Source organism: Cervus canadensis, chromosome 1 (genome assembly GCF_019320065.1).
Source record: "Cervus canadensis isolate Bull #8, Minnesota chromosome 1, ASM1932006v1, whole genome shotgun sequence".
NCBI lineage: Eukaryota > Metazoa > Chordata > Mammalia > Artiodactyla > Cervidae > Cervus > Cervus canadensis.
Genome location: NC_057386.1, coordinates 7526804 through 7547107, shown reverse-complemented (window position 1 = coordinate 7547107; position 20304 = coordinate 7526804). Strand labels below are relative to the sequence as shown.

The following is a 20304-nucleotide window of genomic DNA, read 5'->3' as shown; positions in this document are numbered from 1 at the left end:
TGCTAAGTCACTTCAGTCTTGTCCGACTCTGTGCGACCCCATAGACGGCAGCCCACCAGGCTCCCCCGTCCCTGGGATCCTCTAGGCATGAACACTAGAGTGGGTTGCCATTTCCTTCTCCAATGCATGAAAGTGCAAAGTGAAAGTGAAGTCGCTCAGTTGTGTCTGACTCTTAGCCACCCCATGTACTGCAGCCCACCAGGCTCCTCCGCCCATGGGATTTTCCAGGCAAGAGTACTGGAGTGGGTTGCCATTGCCTTCTCCAAAGTACCTAATCTAATTACCTTTCAAAAGCCCCATCTCCAAATATAGTCACTTTGGAAGTTGGGCTTCAATGTATGAATGGGGGAGGGGGTATAATTGAGTCCATTGTTGTTGTTCAGTCGCTAAGTCCTGTCTGACTCTTTGTGACCCCATGAATTGAGCATGTCAAGCCTCCCTGTTCTTCACTGTCTCCTGGAGTTTGCTCAAACTCATGTCCACTGAGTCAGTGATGCCATGAGTTCATGGCACAATGTAAAGTCCATGGAGGGAGTGTGTGGGTGTGTTTGTGTGAAATTGGATTTTTTGCCTTTTGTCTATCTTCTTTCCCTCTTCCTTTATAATGGTACTATAGCTGTTTTTCGTTTTTTTGGATGTTCAGTTTGCAATACGTATTTAATTTTCACCTATGGCCCAGCTATTTCTCGTCTCCAAATGTCCATGGAGAGGACGAACATGCTTCTGTGTGTCTCCTCTGCTCTCAGTATTCTCCTGCAGCGCTGATTCACTCTGACACCAGATACGTGTGGGTTTTCCACACATTAGGCAGGAATCATCAGATAAATTATAGCGTGTCTATACTATGAACTAGTAGTCAGCCAAAAATAAGGTGGCGCTGCATTTACTGAGATGAAAATATATCCATGACCACGTCATTTACCAAGAAAAGCAAGTTGCTATCCATAATGTAGAGTCTGGTTTCACTTCTGATAAAAGTATTAGTAACAGTGTATAAAATATTTGTGCATACGTCTATGTTGATATTGACAGGTGCATAAAAATACATGAGCACACAGCATTTGAACCTGTGACGGGGTAGCTCTTGGGGCTCCATCAGTGACGGGAGGGCCCTCTTTCGTATCCTTCTGTGCTGTTTGAATTTTCCCCAGTGGACATGTTTTTATTTTTTAATTGAAAGCATTTACATTTCCTTTAAAAATAGAAAAAGGATTACCGCTGCGCACAGGAAGGAAATAGGCCTAGGAGAATATATAAAAGTAGGAAAATGAAGGAAGTTCATAGAATAAAAGTTTTTTTTTAGTGAACTGCAGGAAGGGTGTGGTCTGCTGAATGGGGTTGCATGCTGAATCAATCAGTTGTGTCTGACTTTTTGTGACCCCGTGGACTGTAGTCCACCAGGCTCCTCTGTCTATGGGATTTCCCCGGCAAGAATACTAGAGTGGGTTGCCATATTCTCCTCCAGGGGATTTTCCCAACCCAGGGCTCAAACCTGCATCTCCCAGGTCTCCTGCTCGAACCACCAGGTCGGGATGTACTAATAAGTGGTTGTGGGCTTGCGGAGAAAGACACAGACATCAGAATCAGCATGGGGAGGAGAGGAGCTGGGAGCTTCAGCCTCTGGGTGTCAAGGTGCAATGATTCACCTTTAAAATGTCAGATTCAGTGTGACTGGGTCCTGTTTTTAACAACCTGAGAGTCCAAGAAAATCCAGACCATAAAAAAGCTAAACTATGAATATTTATACTTTTAGAATGCGAATAGGGCTTTACAGACCTTTATGTAAGGGTTTTTTAAAAACAGCACTTTTATAATACCTGTCTCCCTACTCCTGGACTCTCCCCAGAGGTGACTACCATACTCAGTTCAATATGTTATCTTCTCAATCTTACTTTCATTTTTTAAAACTGTGACAAAATATGCATAACATAAAAGGTATCATCTTAGCAATTTTAAGTATACCAATGTCAGTACATTCACATTGCTTTATACCCAAGCTCCAGAACTCTTTTCATCTTGCAGAACTGAAACTCTGTCCCCATTAAATACTAACTCACCCTTATCCTCTCCTTTCAGCCCCTGGCAACCATTCTAAGAATTTGACTTCTCAGGATCTGTATCATGGAGTCTTACAGTATTTGTCTTTTTGTGACTTGTTTCTTTCATTGAGCATAATGTTTTCAAGGTTCATCCGTGTTGTAGCCTATATCAGAATTTCCTTCTTTTTTTTAAAAAAAAAAAAGTGTTCAATGGCTGTGTCAGATGTTAGTTGTGGCATTAAGGAGGTTTTAGTTGAGACATATGGGAGTCTTGTCTTGCAAACTCTTAGTTGCAGCATGTGAGATCTAGTTCCCTGACTAGGGATCGAACCCAGGCCCCATTCTTTGGGAGGTTGGAGTCTTAGCCACCGGGCTACCAGAATTCTGGCAGTCCCAGAATCTCCTTCCTTTTTAAGGCTGAGCAACATTCCAGTATATAGATAGACCATGTTCTATTTCCTTTCATCTGTCAATGGACACTTGGGTTGCTTCCTTCTCTTGGCCGTTGTGAATAATACTGCTAAGAACATGAGTGTTACATTCCATTTTCAAGGCACACATGCTAGTATTGGCCTAGGGAAGAAGTGACCATTTACTTTTAGAAATTATGTAAATAAAAGTATTGTACATCTTCAGTTTTGAAATTTAACTTGTTTTTCGTCATTACCCCTTGGCTTTGGGTTAAGATGTATGTTAGTTGCTCAGTCGTGGACTCTTTGCAATGCCATGAACTGTATAGCCTGCCAGTCTCTGTCCACGGGATTTCCCAGGCAAGAATACTGGAGTGGGTAGCCATTCCTTTCTCCAGGGGATTTTCCCAACCTAGGGATTGAACCCAGGTCTCCTGCATTGCAGGCAGAGTCTTTACCATCTGAGCGACCTATTCTATTTACGTTACCTTGTAATTCTTAATAAAGATGAAGAAATCATTTCAAATGCATTCTTCTAGGGAAAGTTGCTTCCTGACACTTAGTGAATAAATATTGAATATGTAAACATATCTCCAGTGTGCAGATACTATCCTATCATATTTCCAAATACTGAAGGACTATAACCAAATTGTAGATTTTATTCAAGCGTTAGCTTCAACTGTCTCTTGATTCCAGAGATAACATTAAAAGCTGGTTACTTTTATTTAAAAATTTTTAAAATCTGTATTTATTTATTTGATGGTGTTGGGTCTCAGTTGGGACACGCAGGATCTTATTTATGTCCTTCGGGATCTTTCATTGCTGTGCATAGACTCTAGTTGTGACACTCAAGGCTCAGTAGCTGTGTCCTGTGGGCTTAGTTGCTCCACTGCATGTGGGGTCTTAGTTCCCCACTCAGTGATCAAACCTGTGCCCCCTGCTTTGGAAGGTGAATTCTTAACCCCTGGACCCCCAGGGAATTCCCAAGCTGGTTACTTTTACATGCAGTGTAGGTTAGATTATGTTTTAGGTAAATAAAAGCCTAAAGTAAAGAGACTTAACAGTACGTGTAATGTTAGCTCCACCTTTAGAAAATAAATTATAACATAAAAAAGACAGCTTTGAAAGCTAGTTGGTTGAGTCCAAGCATTTGATACAGCACTTGGCACTAAGAAGGGATTTTTAATGTGACTTCTGTCCTGGTTTTCCACCCTGAGACCTCTGTTTTATGGAGATGAGTTTCTGTAGGTGACAGATCATGGGATGGAAAAGGGTTCCACTGGTGTGACGGGGCAGGAGAGTGACGGAGGACCCTGCGCCACACCGTCAGGTTCACTCTGAGGTCCCAGCGATGAGGAGGGGTGTCCCAAAGATGTCAGGTCAGCTGATAATGACTTTTCCTGCCACCTGCTCCTTTTTTTTTTTTTTTAAGCTTTCATTTCTGGAAACAAAAACCATCTGCTTTTAATTTACTTTCTATCTTTTTTTCTTATAACTTTTGTATTGGGAGTTGTGAAATATTTATATGGAAGTAGATAAACCACACATCTACAGTTAAAGAAGCTACAAACAAACACCCCTGGACTCGCCACCCAGATCAAGAAATGAAGCATTGCCAGCACCTTAGCAGTCCGCCCTGTGCCGGACCCTGGTCACAGCTTTATCGAGATATAACTTGCCATGGATTTCTCCACAGGAGCATTACTGTCTTTCCCATGGTAGTTAATAAGTATCTCGGGGAAGCTAGTTGGAAACTGCTGCCTAGATGTCTTCTTTTTTTAATGCAAAAACCATTCACTAAGTTTACTCCTTTCTTCACATAAAAGTGCTGCCCCGGCCGAGGTTAGTGAAATAGGACATTGCATATATTAGATCTACCGCATTGCTGAGAGATTCAAGACAGAGACCATGATTCTATCTGTCTGGTGTGTCTGGTTCAAGGTATAGTCTTATGGAATTAAAGCTGTAGAAAGGAGTGGCAAGGTAACCTGAAATTATGAAAGAAAGGGAAAAAAAAATTCCCTAGAGAAGAAACTTTGCTGGAGATGAACAAGGAATAGGAACAGTGTTTAGGGACTTCCCTGATGGGCCAGTGGCTAAGACTCCGCACTCCCAGTGCAGAGGGCCTGAGTTGGATCCCTGATCAGGGAACTAGATCCCACATGCCACAACTAAGAGTTAGCACGCTGCAACTAAGACCTGGTGCAGCCAAATAAATAAGTAAATATTAAAAAAAAAAAGAAGAAGAAGAAGGGGCTTTCCTGGTGGCTTAGTGTAAGGAATCTGCCTGCCAATGCAGGAGACACAGGTTTGATCCCTGATCTGGGAAGATCCCACATGCCGTGAAGCAACTCAGCCCCTGCACCCCAACTATTGAGCTTGTGGTCTGGAGCCCGAGAGCCACAACTACTGAGCCCTCATGTGGCAGTTACTAAAGCCCTTGCACCCTAGAGCCCGCGCTCCACTACAAGAGAAGCTACCGCAATGAGAGGTCCATGCACCACAACTAGAGAGTGGCCCCCTCGCCGCAACTAGAGAAAAAGCCCAAGCTGCAGTGAAGACCCAGAATGGCCAAAACTAAAATAAATCTTTAAAAAAAAAAGAAGAAGAAGAGGGCCTGATCTGTGAGGCAGAATCAGTGTAGTGTCTAGGCTTTGGTACTCAGACTATGTGTCCCCGGCCCTCCCAAAGGACACAGCCAGCTCATGGCTTTCCCTGCTGTATGTGGCAGACCCTTTCTAGTGTGCCAGCTCTTCTGAGTCCCATGCTGGTTACTTTTACATGCAGTGTAGGTTAGATTATGTTTTAGGTAAATAAAAGCCTAAAATAAAGAGACTTAACAGTACATGTAATGTTAGCTCCACCTTTGGAAAATAAATTATAACATAAAAAAGACAGCTTTGAAAGCTAGTTGGTTGAGTCCAAGCATTTGATACAGTACTTGGCACTAAGAAGGGATTTTTAGTGTGACTTCTGTCCTGGTTTTCCACCCTGAGACCTCTGTTTTATGGAGATGAGCTTCTGTAGGTGACGGATCATGGGATGGAAAAGGGTTCCGCTGGTGTGACGGGGCAGGAGAGTGACGGAGGACCCTGAGCCACACCGTCAGGTTCACTCTGAGGTCCCAGTGACCTCAGGGACTTTTTTCCCAAAGATTGCTGTTCCAGTTCTGGACTCATTTAGTGTGGTCCATTGTTCTTCTGGGCTTCCCTAGTCACTCAGAGAGTAAAGAACCTGCCTGCAACGCAGGATACCTGGGTTTGATTCCTGGGCTGGGAAGATCCCCTGGAGAAGGGAAAGGCTACCCACTTCAGTATCTTGGCCTGGAGAATTCCATGGACAGGGGAGCCTGGCGGGCTACAGTCCATGGGATTGCAAAGAGTCGGCCACGACTGAGTGACCAAGCACACACATCCCCGTCTCAAGCCTTAGAGTTCATGCCTTTCCATCAGGGCCTTGACTTTGACATGATAGACTTGCCTGGACTGAGTTCACCCTCCTTCTTAGTTTTTTTTTTTTTTGGCTGTGCTGGGTCTACGTTGCTGTGCAGGCTTTCTCTAGTTGCAGGGAGTGGGGGCTACTCTCTAGTTGCAGGGAGCGGGGGCTACTCTCTGCTTGCAGGGCGCTGGGGCTACTCTCTAGTTGCGGTGCTTGGCCTTCTCCCTGCAGCGGCTTCTCTTGTGGAGCTTAGGCTCAGTAGTTGTGGAGCACTGGCTAATGCTCCAGGGCAACTTCCTGGACCAGGGATTGAACCCGTGTCCCCTGCATTGGCAGGCAGACTCTTACTCACTGGACCACCAGGGAAGTCCTTCTTCTTAGTTCTGCCACTCCTTAATTTCAGGTTCTGTGCCTGCAGGGGGTGAGTGCTTTTAGGCCGAATGTCATACTTGGCTTCACATCATCATAGCTGAGATTGTCTTTTTCCATTTTCATTGGACGGACGATTTTTAATAACAGCCACCCAGTCCCACGGTCCTTCTTGTGACCGTTTCTTCTGCACTTCCTGTACCAGAGACGTGAAACGGGTCAGTGTGCACCCCCACTCCGCCACAGGGCATAACACCCCAGGGACCTTCACCCCACTGATGGGTCCACGTTGCCAAATGGCTGGTGAACGACCCACCACCCCCAGAATTCCACCTGCCGAGTCCACTTCCGTAGGCAACTTCTGCTGCCACCTGTTCTAAGGCAGACTCTCTGGAAGCAAACCTGCATTGGAGATCTTTATGAAAACTGTTTATTGAAGGAATGCTCTTTGGAGAAGAGGTAAAACGGAAGCCAGATGGTGCAGGGGAGCAAAATTAGCAACAGTGTGGTCTTGGCAGAGACTTGCTCCAGCCTGGTCCCTCGGAAAAGCTCTGGAGTGCAGCTTGCACCATAGAACCCCCCCATCTTGAGGACAGGGAGCTGGCCTTTTGTAACCCCTGCCCTGCTGCTGTGAACCTTCTATTGTATGAATTTGGTTCAGCGTGAAAGTGAAACTGTTAGTTGCTCAGTCGTGTCGACTCTTTGCTACCCCATGAACTGTAGCCCACCAGGCTCCTCTGTCCCCGGGATTCTCCAGGCAAGAATACTAGAGTAGGTGGCCATTCCCTTCTCCAGGTGATCTTCCCAACCTAGGGATTGAACTCAGGTCTCCTGCACTGCAGGCAGATTCTTTACCATCTGAGTCCCCAGGGAAGCCTTTGTTCAGCATATGTATGCATATTTGTTAGATGTATGCTCATGGTTGGCATTGCTGGGGCACCCAGCATGCTGTAGAAGATTCTGCCGGACAGTTTTCCAAAGCAACTCTGCCAGTTTTACTCCTCCCAGGAGTGTTTGGGGTCCCTGGCACCTAGTTATTTTCCATCTTTTTCATCTTAGCTATTCTGGTGGGAATGCACAATTAATTTCCATTTTCTGGATGACACAAGAGGTTGAGTACCTTTTTTTTTCCTTAGATTTTTTTTTTGAAGTGGACCATTTTTAAAGTCATTTCTTGAATTTTTTACAATATTGCTTTATTTTTATTTTTTTTGGCCATGAAGCATGTGGGACCTTAGACGCCCGACCAGGGATCCAGCCCACAGCCCCAGCATTGGGAGGCGAAGTCTTAACCGGTGAACCGCCAGGGAAGTCCCAGTGAGGCTGAGCACCTTTACATATGTTTAGTGGCCATTTGGGTCCATCCTTGGAAAAGTGTCAGTTCGAATCTTTTCTCTTAGCTCAACTGCTTTTTCTTTCTTAGTAAGGAGATAATAGGGCGGCATGAGTCTTTGCTCAGATAAATACATTGCAAATGTCTTTTCCTAGTCTCTGCTTGCTTTTCACTCTCTCTTTTAAAAAATTATTTATGAGAATTTCCTGGTAGCCCAGTGGTTAGGATTTGGTGCTTTCACTGCTGTGGCCCAGATTCAATCTCAGGGAACCGAGATCTCACAAGCCATGCTGCCAAAAATAAAATAAACAAATATACTTTATTGAGACATAATTGACAGGTAATTATTGTGTTAGTGTGAGGTGTACAACCTGTTGACTTGACACATTTATATATTACAATATGATTACCACCAAACGTAGTTGCTAATACCTACCTCAGGGCATGCCGTTATTATTTCTTTTTTGTGGTGAGAAAACGTTTAAGACTTAGTCTCTTAGCAGCTTTGAAGTTCAATGCCTTTTTCATTCTTTTCATGGTATCTTTAGTTGAACAGAAGTTCTAAATGTTAATATAGTCCAGTTTATCTATTTTTTTTTCTTATATGGTGGCACTTTTTTTTGTATCCTATTTAAGAAATGTTTCAAATACCAAAATCATGAAGATATTTCGGTTTTCTTCTAACAACTTTGTTTTACCTTTCACATTTAGGCTTGTCATCCACCTGGAATTGACCTGGGGGTGTGCTGTGAAGTCGGGGCCAGGGTTCTTTTTTTGTTTTTTTCATACTTATTTATTTGGCAACTCTGGTCTTAGTTGTGGCAAACGGGATCTTAGTTGCAGCATACTTACCTGACCGGGGATCAAACCCGGGCCCCCTGCACTGGGAGCTTGGGAGCTCAGCGTCAGCCACTGGAACCAGGGAAGTCCCAGGGCCAAGCTTCTTTTCCTTTTCTTTTTGTTTTTTTGTTTAAATTGACCCAACACCGACTGTGGAAAAGGCTATCCATCCCTGTCTCGTGGCACTGCAAATCAGGTGACCGTATCCAGTTTCTGCAATAAAGAATCCACTCACATCCAGCCTGAGGGCCGCAGCGGTGGAGAGGGGATCAAGCCTGGTGGCCGGTTTCTGGGGAAGGGGCTGAATGGTCTCAGCAAGCTTCCTTTCGGAGACTTTTGATTTAGCTGTCAGTTTTCAAAGAGCTCCCTCGCTTCAGCCACACCCCATGTCCCTGGGTCCCTGGGACTGTCAGATTCTCTGATGTATTCTCTGAGAAATCTGACTTTAAGAAAAAACAGGAATGTCTTAAAAAGGAGGAGTTGACAGACGTACCAGTGCTGTCTGCAGCCTGGCCTCCACATGGTCCAGGGAGCCCGTGTTTGTGGACGTGTAACAAGGAGAGGTGGTCAGCGTGTCCCCCAGACACGTGCTGGTGGGAGCGGGGACAGGTCAGCTCTGCTGCTCCATCAGCAGCCCTCAGCCAGGGGGTCGGTCCCAGCTCCCCGCCAGCGGGTGCCCGGGTATCCCTGCAGAACAGAAGCGGGTCGTCTCAGACCTGAGCGTTGTTTCTTCACTGGTTCGTGGTTGCTTTGAATCTAGTGCAGAGGTCACGCTTGTGCGCTGGACCACCAGGGTCTCAGCAGACAGGAGGCAAGCTTGCTCAGCTCTCGCTTTACCTTAGACGGCGCCTCCCATGTCCTTCTAATCACAAACTGAGGATCTCAGAGAGCCTTCCAGTCACTGTGATAAGAATTTTTATGCCTCCGCAGGGAGGGTGGGTGCTGTTCCCAGGAGGTTCAATTCCAATAGAATATGTGGCAGATTTGCAGTCATTCTCCCAGGTAAAAGTGAGATGTGTCCTAAATTGTATTTACTCCAAGTGTTTTGGGATTCATGGATAAGAGATACTTATCTAACTGCTGATAATTTGTGCGTTCTTTTTCCCAAGAATTCAAAATGGCATTACAGATAGAATTTTTTTTTAAAAGAAAATAATATTGTCACAAATAATCATCACTAATGATCACTATTGATAACCTATATTTTCATAGCATGGTGTGATTTTTAGAACATTTTCTATTTGGTCTTAATCCAGTGTTCTGGCCTGGAGAATTCCATGGACTGTATAGTCCATGGGGTCGCAAATAGTCGGGCACCACTGATTGACTTTCATTATCCTCTTACTACTTACCCTACCTGATAGACAAAGCTGTAAATCCCACTTTACAGATAAGGAAACTGATGCCACAGATGTTAAATTACTCACCCGAGAAGAGCAGCAAGAACTTGGATGTTCCCTCCTGGTGTCTCATCAAATCGTTTCACTTGTATTCTTTCATTTCATGCTTGCACACAGCTCACTGGCAGGACCAGAGGATCCTAGCTCCTAGTTGAACTTAAAAAATATTGTTCCATAAAGCCTATATTAAAAAGCACACGGCAGGAACTTCCCTGGCAATCTAATGGTTAAGATTCTATACTTTCGATGCAGGGGACCTGGGTTTGATCCTTGGTTGGGAAACTAAGATTCCACATGCCACGTGGTGCAGGCAAAACAAAAAAGCAGAAAACACATGGCAAGGAGTTCCCTCATTGCCTGGTGGTTAGGACTGGGCGCTTTTATTGCTCTGCCCTGGGTTCAGTCCCTGCTTCAGGAACGGAGATCCTTCAAGCCAAGCAGTGCTGCCAGAAAGAAAAAAAGAAAAGAAAAGAGTAATAAAAAAAAAAAAAAAGAATGTGGTGGGAGGGGGGTTCAGGATGGGGAACACATGTACACCCATGGCTGATTCATGTGAATGTATGGCAAAAACCACCACAATATTGTAAAGTAATTAGTTTCCAATTAAAAAAAAAAAAAAGAATGTGTATATGGGTAAAACTGAATCACTTTGCTATACATCAGAGACTGGCTTAACATTGTAAATCAACTATACTTCAATTAAGAGTCAATAAAATAAAAAACACATGGCAGTCTGTTTTTTAGGTATTCTGTGAGTATTAATTGTGCCAACCTGCTTTTAGGGCAAATATTCAAAATCCAGGTGGTCACCATGGCCACGCACTGTGCTCCTCTGAAGAATTTATTCATATCTTCATTCTACAGATTCCCATTTTAGTCATTTCTGTGTGCTGGTCTAATCACTCTGGGTGATACAAAAATGTCTCTAGCATAGACTTTGCCCTCAAGTGTATCATCTCGCAGGAAGCTCAGACACATACACACAAAAGGGGAAGTAGTGCTAAGTGTAGGCTGAGCTTCCAGAAGCTCTGAGAAACTTTACTTTGTGACATAAGTTTTGCTGACTTGGAAAGTGCTGCTAAATGTGTGAACTTTTGGTTTGTTGTTGAAGGCTGTGTCTCTTAACAAACCAGGGCACAGAGAACTGCTGCGGTTTTCAACAGTGAAACTAAAGCATCTGTGTTGTAGGAATTTCCTCGAAATTTCTTTGAAACATACTGAAACTAAGTGCACACTCTCACCTCTTGTTTCCTGTTGTCAGGGTCCACCCCAGCTTACGGGAAACTATACATATCTGTGCTGCATTTCAAAGAAAAATTTGGTTAATTTTTTTACGCTTTTAAAGAGATGCAGAATGACCTTATATTGTAAGAAAAGTGGGTTTTTTTGTTTTTTTTTTGTTTTTAACAAAAGTCTATAAAAGTCGAAGACTTCTGGGTCAAATAATGTGGTTATATGTAGATAGCATCCCTGAATGGCACACGTATTTCACTCAACTAAAATAGTAGCTCTGATTATTACAGAAATGAATCAGACGTGTGCTTTATCTTTAGAAGACAGCTCTGACAAAGCGGGCTTTGCGGTAAAGGTTGCTATAATTATAGAATAGAATGTAGTCCCATAGTTTCCATTTATTAAAAATGTAAATGCTTTTAATACCAAAGGTGCATGTCCTCTGTTAACCCAGACTGTTAGATGATTTCTTAAAGAAAGAGAGGGAGATGACTTCCCTGTCGGTCCAGTGGTTAAGACTCTGAGCTTCTACCGCAGGGAGCAGGGGGTTCCTCCCCTGATCAGGAACTGAGATCCCACAGGCCACGTGATACAGCCAAAAAAAAAGAGTTAGCCCAGGCACTTAACAGAAGTGATGATAATAGTGAGTACCAGTGGGTGCCATTTACAGTCTACACAGATGTTTCACAGTTAACAGCTCAGCTGTTTTCTCCCTGCCCCGAACCACCCTCCACGGTGGGCAGGGGTAATATTGGGGCACTCTTCTGCCAGGTTTCTCCACTTGCAGGCTCTGCCAAGAGAGGATGCTAGAGTCTGCAGGCCTGGAGGAGGAGGAAGGGTGGTACCCAGAGGTGCCATCTTCTGGGAGCCTCTAAGATCCGATAGCCCCCACCTCTCCCCCTGGTCCCCTCTGCACTGGGGACGGTGGCGGCTTCCCCAAGGTGACTGCGTCAGCTCAGTGTCCCTTTTTTGTATTTGGGTTCTCCAGTGCCTGTTTAACCAGTTCCTTCTATTAAATTCTCTGTTAAAATACCTGGTGTGGTTTGTTTTCCTGACTGGACTTTGATTAATATAACCTTTACTCTCTCAAATTATAAGGCAAATATCATCAGGCATATTTTACTGGTGAGGAAGTGGAGACTTAGGATATAAAGGTTTGTGTAAAATTGCACAGCCGCTAGTACAAGAGTCAAGACAGGTCCATCTTCCATTTTGAGATCCTCCGTTTTCCATTCCTTCTTGTCCTTTCTCTTGCTTAACTTCCTCCCTTCCTTTTTTTTTTTTTTAAAAATAATTTTATACCAAAAGAAAAAGGACTTCTCTGGCAGTCCAGTGGTTAAGACTTTGCACTTCCACTGTAGACGATACAGGTTCAATCCCTGGTCGGGGGACTAAGATCCCCCGTGCCCCTTGGCACAGCCCAGATAGTAATAATAATAATTTTATCCTTAACAGAAGAACTGCAAACGTAGTAGGAAATTCCAGTATACCCTTCACCCAGCTTTCTCTAATGTTTTCTTTCTCTAATCTTATGCAACCATGAAGCATTTACCCAAACTAAAAATTAGCATAGGAACATTACTATTTTTCAAAGCTACAGATTTTATTAGGACTACACTAGTGTTTCCATTAATGTCTTTTCTTTAGTCCCAGATCACCTTTGGTTGTTATGTCTTCTTTATCTCGTCCATTCTTTAACAGTTTCTGTTTTTCCTTGTTTTTCATGACCGTGACCATTCTGAGATGTACTAGTTAGACATTTTGTAGATCTCCCATCAGTTTAGGTTTTCTGATGTTTTCTTGTGATTAGATTAGAATTATGGTTTTGGAGGAAGAACACCACAGAGGTAAGTGCCCTTCTTACTGCATCAGATCAGAGGCACGTAATAGTTCATGCTACTCCCAGTGATGGCAACCTTGATCACTTAGTCAGGGTGATTGTCTGTCAGCTTTACCCACTGTAAATCTTTCCTTTTCCATAATTTATTTGTTTAGAAGCTAGTTACTAAATCCTCTTGCTGAACTTTTGACTTCCCACTTAGTCCTTGGCTTCTGCTTTCTTGGCAGATTATTAACTAGTGCTTAAAGAATCTTTGTATTAATTGACTGGGCTGAGAATTATAAACCTAGGAGCCAGACTAACCATGCTAAGATTTATGGCTCTGTATTGCTTCTTGGAAAATTATTAGCTGTTGCACCATTTTTGCCTTGCACTATGTTTAAACATGGAACTTGGCTATTTTTAGTCTCAGAAAGCTTATGGTTAATGCTAGGACACCTTCTTTTACTTGATGAACTGGAATCACCTCTGACAAGCCCAGAAAGATGATCAGAAGCCCAGGGTCTTACTAGCATGCAGGAAATCAGTAAAAAGCGTAAGAGACAGAGAAAAGTGGTTGCTGATAAAATTGGAAGGAAAATTGGAGGGGCTGAAGGATGCGGCTGAAGGAGTGGAAATTTACAAGGATGAATGAGAGGTGACAGGTAACAGATGGAGGGACACAGAGATCTCAGGTAGGAGGTCAAAGAAAGGTTAAGGATGGAACACAGGATGAGAGAGAAGCCTGTGACAACCTTGGGGCTGGACTCTGGACTTGATGTATTATAAATATTTGTAGTTTGTCCTGAGATTCACCATCTAGGATATAAGATTTATACTTCTAGCTCTAGATTTCATTATGGACAGACTTTAAGTGACCTTAGGCCTCAATATAATATATTTAATACATAAACCAGAGCAAGTAGTTCAGTTGGTTTATATAGCCTTGGCTAATCACTGTTATTAAGGAGTGACTGAAGAATGATCAGAGCTCTCAAACTTTTGGAGGCTTAGCAAGACAAAATGAAGCAGATGGTGCCTTGTTAAATTAGCTACAAATTACAGATCTTAATATTAACAATTTAGAAATGAAAACTGTCAGACATGAGTTATAGGCTTTTATTTTATGCTATTTTGTTCTAATTATATGGGATTTCCATATCTCATGATTGACTAAACAAAATAAAATCTCATTAGAGTTTTGGAGTCACTAATGGCCTTCTTCTTAAGCCTGAGGCTGTATCTGCAAATATGTAGCTTAGCCAAGATAACAGACCTCACCTGGGCTTAGAATTCTGTATTTGATTGGCTTGGTGGTGATTTAGTCACTAAGTCGTGTCTGCCTCTTGAGACCTCATGGACTGTAGCCTGCCAGGCTCCTCTCTCCATGGGATTCTCCAGGCAAGAATACTGGAATGGGTTGCCATTTCCTTCTCCAGAGGATCTTCCTGACCCAGGGATCAAACCCAGACTCCTGCATTGCAGGCAGAATCTTTACCGACTGAGCTACCAGGGCTTAGAAATCTGTATAAACGTTAACTGTTTCTATATTTCATACTATTATTCTTTTTCTGAAGCCAAGATTCTTTTTTTTTTTCCTCAAGATTTTTTAAAATGTGGACCATTCTTTTTAAAGTCTTTTGAATTGATTGCAATATTGCTTCTGTTTCATGTTTTGGTTTTTTGGCCAGGAGGCATGTGGGATCTTAGCTTCCTGACCAGGGATCAAACCCCCACCTCCTGCATTGGAAGGCCAAGTCTTAACCGCTGGACCACCAGGGAAGTCCCTGAAAAGCTGAGATTTCTAACACAGCAGACTTCAGATGTGATCAGGTGCATTCAGGGTGGTATGGCTGTACACAATAGCAGACCTCAGAGCATATTTCCCTTCTAGCAGTTTGAGAGATGGAGACTTGAAATTCTTGTAATTGATCTTGAATCTTACATAGGTAGCTTACAGTCAGTATACTTCAGGAGGGCCACAGGTAGGCAGCTTGGAGTTTTTCAACTTGAAAATCAACTTAGTTTTTAGTTTAGCTCTTTTAATATTTATTTGTTTGTCTGCACCAGGTCTTAGTTGCAGCACATGGGATCTTCTATCTTCATTGCAGCGAGTGGGATGTAGTTCCCTGACCAGGGATTGAACCCAGGCCCCCTGCATTGGGAGTGCAGAGTCTTAGCCATCGGACCACCAGGGAAGTCCCAGTTTTTAGTTTTTGAAATAAGACTGGGGAAGACTTTAGTCCACTTGGCCTTCTTAATAGTTGGCCTGTTGAAAATGCCGCTGTGTTTAAAAAAAAAAAAGACTGGAAAACTAACACTTGGTGGCATTAGAACATTCATATGCTTCTTTGGGAAAAAAATATGTTGTGTATTTTTAAATGCCTATTTTGGCTGATGCGGCTGCTTAGCCTTCTGGGCACATTCTTTACATACAGGACTAGGCATCTCGAAATCTCTTACTTAAAAGTGAATTCTTATTTGTGGGTTAGGTTACCAGTCTCCTGACCAGATGAAATCTGGAAGTCAGACATCTAGAATAGAGTGCTTGTCTGAAGCGAGTCATTTCTCTGACGATTAGTCATTATTTACCAACTTAACTGGAGGGAAAAGATGACGGTGTCTGCTTTCCTAAAAGCCCCTTTTTTCCCTTTTAATGCTCCTTAAAATTAGCTGGTGTTAGGCAGAACCCTCTGTATCTAAAAGCAGCTCATGTGCAGGAAGGAACTTTTATTGTAGAAGCACAGGATAAACTGGGTAGTGTTTTATCCCTGTGGGAGGGGCTTTCAGTCAGGAACCGGAAGTCAAGTAGGTTTCACTTGTGATCAAAGCCACACATTTGATGCATTTGATGTCAGAGTGTATGGAACCCATTGCCTGGTCTGAGTACTCCTGAGCAATGTGAGTCAAGACCCACATCATAATAGAGGAAGAAAATGGGTCTATGATGGTTGTTAACAGAGACCCGGGCGATTTTGTGATGGGTGTTTTTCTCCGCAGTGGATCCCTCATGTTCTGTCATCACCTGTTAAGAGAGAACTGGGTTATTGGGCATACCCATAGTAGGGCTTAAGTATTTTGGAAAGGTCAACCTTAGAGGCGATATCAGGTAGCCAGGACATTGGTCCTGTGTGCCCCTTGCCAGGGGGCCTGGCGGAGGAGTTAACAGATTATAAATAGACTGCCATCTTGGATGGATTCCTTTGGTAACCAGACCTGAACACAGAGCATCTTTGAGTAAAGGTCATCTTGTGACCCCCTCTTGGTGTCTCCCTCACATCTTCAATTTGAGTGGAAAGGATGTCTTTTCACATCTTGTCAGCTTTGTGGTTACCAGTCTTTCTACACAAGTGATTGATTCCCCACGAGGATTGGATGGAAAATTAATGTAAAGGGGTTTTACTGCTATAAATATAGCTCATTGACGTTTTGGTGGACAGCAGGCACAATACAGCCTGTCCCAGGGCTACAGCTGGTTAAATAGGGAAATTTGTATTCATTTCACAGCTTTCAACCAGAGTAAACTGTTCTCCCCAACACGGATCTTAAGAAAATGTTCTGAAGTATCACTAGTCTAAAAATATCCACTGGTAAAGTTTTGGATACACTGTGTAACTGAGAAGAGGGGAAGTAGAGAAGGCTGAGAAAATAACCAAGCATCAAATAAAAAGGAACTGAAATTTAAATAGAAAAGCCCTAAAATCTATAAAAGCAAGCGCTTATGTAAAAGAGTGCTGTAAATGAGCTATTCATATGACCCCAGATGTTGATTTCCATATTAACTATTATTTGTTTCTCTGACACAAGTGTTACTATCTGCTATGTATTAAATCAGTACTTTTCTATTTTCATCATAGTTTGTCTAAAAATAATTTCCTTTCTCTTCAGAAGCAGATTTTTGGCATTCGGGGCTTTTTGCTTTGTAAATAAAAAAACTGCGTTAGGTTGTAGTCATTTGTTTTTCTTTTATGTCCCTCTCCCTTTTTTCCTATTAAGTCTCCATTCAGGGAATGTGTATTGTGTGAGTGTTTGTAAGAGTGAAAACTGGAGATAGAGCAGGTGTTCCATCAATAAAAGATTAGTGAATACATGATGGTCTGAGATAGACTTCTCTAGAAAGGAACCAGGGCTCCTTGGAGACATGATGGGTTCGAGGAAGGGGACAGAAAAACAGAAGGTGAACCTGGAGTATCTTTCTGTACCAGAAAGTAAGCAAGTGCTTCAACAAGTGATTGGGATGGGGGGGTACCCCCCCTGGTGGTCCTGTGGTTAAGAATCCGCTTGCCAATGGAGGGGATTCAGGTTCGATCCCTGGTCTGGGAACTAAGATCCCACATGCCACAGGGCAACTAAGCCCATGCACCAAAACTCCTAGGGGCTGCAACGAAGACCCAGTGCAGCCAAAAATAAATTAATAGGCAGTTTTTAAAAAGTGATGGGGACAAGTCTAAAGGACCCAGGAGCCATTGAGTGAGCTCTGACAGGCCATATCCAGGCTGCTCTGTGGGTATGTGGTCAGGCCCGAATTTAATAGCAAATGTTAGCAAATTATGTACCTTTAAAAAACCTTTTTATTGAAATTAATTATTCATTTTTATGACTGGATTATAGTCCCTTTTACAGACTACTACTGGGAATCGCCCAATAATTTACAACTGAAGTAAGATGTTCTGTAATCTCGTATGCACTGGGACCATATTTTTTACAACAAAAATGTGCAAAAGTAGGGGGTAGTTTAACAAAATATTTGAAATTAGGATGGCTAGAAAATCTAGGATACATGGTTGATATACACATACACATGTGTGTATAAATATATACATATGTGTTTTGTTGTTCAGTTGCTTAGTCATGTCTGAGTCTCTGTGACCCCATGAACTGCAGCACACCAGGCTTCCGTGTCCTTCACTATCTCCCCGAGGTTGTCAGACTCATGTCTATTGAGTCAGTGATGCCATCCAACCATCTCATCCCCTGTCACCCCCCTTCTCCTCCTGCCCTGTCTTTCCCAGCATCAGGATCTTTTCCAAAGAGTCAGCTCTTCGCATCAGGTGGCCACAGTGTTGGAGTCTCAGCTTCAGCATCAGTCCTTCCAATGAATATCCAGGTGTACACATATTCATATCCATATCAGGTCTCTGTAAACTGGCAATTCCACATTCGGTCACCAGGTGGCGCCTGGCTGGTGTAAGAAAAATGTACAAGGAAACTGATGAACACCAGGATAAGAGGCCAATGAGGAACTTGCTTTGTATTCACACAAAGCCTTGATCAGCAACCCCTGGGAACGCATTGAAAGAGTTCCTCTGGCTGAGTGCTATACCACCTCCTCCATGAGGCCTTCCAGATTACCTCGGCCAGAAACAATCACTTCCTTATAGTTGCCCTTTTGTTTGGCTTTTCTCTGCTTAATATTACAGTTATTTGTGTAGCAATATCATCTTCCTTATAATGCTGCTTCCTGAAAGAGCAGGACGTCGTCTTTTCCTCTTGAAGTCTCTTTACACGCAGCACTGAGGGTTGTAGGTAAGACTCTGGGTTAATGAAAGGCTGCTAAGGCAGAAGCTTTGGTAGGTAGGAGCCTGCAAACCGGGTTAGTTTCTCTTAAAGAGATTTTCAATGGTTTTCTTTTGTGGTGGGGGAGAGAGGCAAAGAGCTAAAATGTAAGCATGGATTTATTATACTATAAAGGCTGTATGCGTGTGCGCTTAGTCACTCAGTCATGTCCAACTCCTTGCGACCCCATGGACTGTAGCCTGACAGGCTCCTCTGTCCATGGGATTCTTCAGGCAAGAATGTTGGAGTGGATAGCCATTCCCTTCTCTAGGGAATCTTCCCGACTCAGGGATTGAACCTGAGTCTCCTGCCTCGGCAAGCAGGTTCTTTACCACTGAGCTACCAGGGAATCCCACTACAAAGGATAGTTTGTATATATAAACGATTGATCCCAGGGATGTCTTTCCTTGAGCGCTGAATAATTTGTGTTCCATTGCCAGTTATCATCAGATGTAATATTCTAAGTGGGAGATGAGGAACACTAGCTTTCCCCTGACCCTTTTCTTTTGTTTTTCTTCTTTGGGGGGAGGATGTGGAGAAGGGGCAAAGGGTGAAGGGAGAACCTCTAATTTTTTGTTTTTTGGTTTTTTTTTTGAACTCAGGTAGGAGTTATGGATAACTCTCAAGTACCCGTGCAAATAAATATGATTAACTTCGCTACTCCAGAAAAAAATTTTAATCCCAAAGTCATTTATTTTGGCTTTAGAATAGACAAGCATTTGTGTCGGGATTTCCTGCCTAATTACTTTTTGCTTAAGCTTATTTAAAAATTGTTTTAAATTCCTTTAGTGTGACAGCCCAGCAGAATGGTCGGGGGTGGGGTGGAGAAACAGGCCACAGATGGGGTCTGAACCAGGATTTCAGCTTTCCTATATAAAAGCCTCCTGATACGCTGCATGCAGGAGAGCAAGGTTGAAATTAGCTTTCTGGAGAACAATTTGGCAACATAGTTTTAAGAGTCTTAAAAATATGCTTACTCTTTGATCCAGTAATTCCACTTCTAGGAATTTGTCCTAAGGAAATAATCAAGCAGGCACGCAGAAATGTAGGGACAAGGCATTCACCATGACATTTATATCAGGGAAAAAAAAAAGTAAAACCCCAACTGAAAACACTGAATAACATGGAATTGATTAAAGTTGGCCCCGTCTTCATTGTGGCATGCTGGATCTTTAGTTGCGGCTTGTGGGATCTAGTTCCCTGATCAGGGATCGAACCCGGAACCCCTGCGTTGGGAGCATGGAGTCTTAGCCACTAGACCACCAGAAAGTGTTAGTTGCTCAGTCATGTCCAACTCTTTGCAACCCCATGGACTGGGGCCCGCCAGGCTCCTCTGTCCATGGGATTCTTCAGGCAAGAATACTGGAGTGGGTAGCAATTCCCTTCTCCAGGAGATCTTCCTGACCCAGGGATCGAACCAGGGTCTCCTGGATAGTAGGCAGATTCTTTCCGTCTGAGCCACCAGGGAAGTCCCTCAATGTATTCTCTTAAGGGTCACATTCATACACGTGAAGTATCAGCGATCACACTGAATACACAGAATCAGATGTATAATACCATAGGTTCAATTATACTTCCCAAGTAAAACAGTTATGGTCAGCAAAAGTCCATGAAAGCACAGGGTTTCGTGTGGATGTTCTGTTTTCTAAAAGCAGCACAAGGGAGCAGACTCTTCAGAGCTAGGAGGACCACGTTTTTACAAAGCTTCAAACACTAGTAGGTTTTCAGGGAACCGTATGTAAAAAATGTTTACTGCCCAAGTGACATTATAAGAATACCGGGAGCATTGTAGATCACCCTGATTAATCTTCTCCAAGCAATTCCCCATTAAATATTTTACTGTGTCCCCCTTTCTTTATGTCCTCAT

The 20304-nt window shown here is 43.1% G+C and overlaps 1 protein-coding gene across 5 annotated transcripts in view; it reads left to right on the top strand.

Moving 5' to 3' along the window:
• The window catches only part of RNF157 (ring finger protein 157), a 75272-nt gene that overhangs the window by 26469 nt on the left and 28499 nt on the right, over positions 1 to 20304 (top strand). The window lies entirely within an intron of this gene.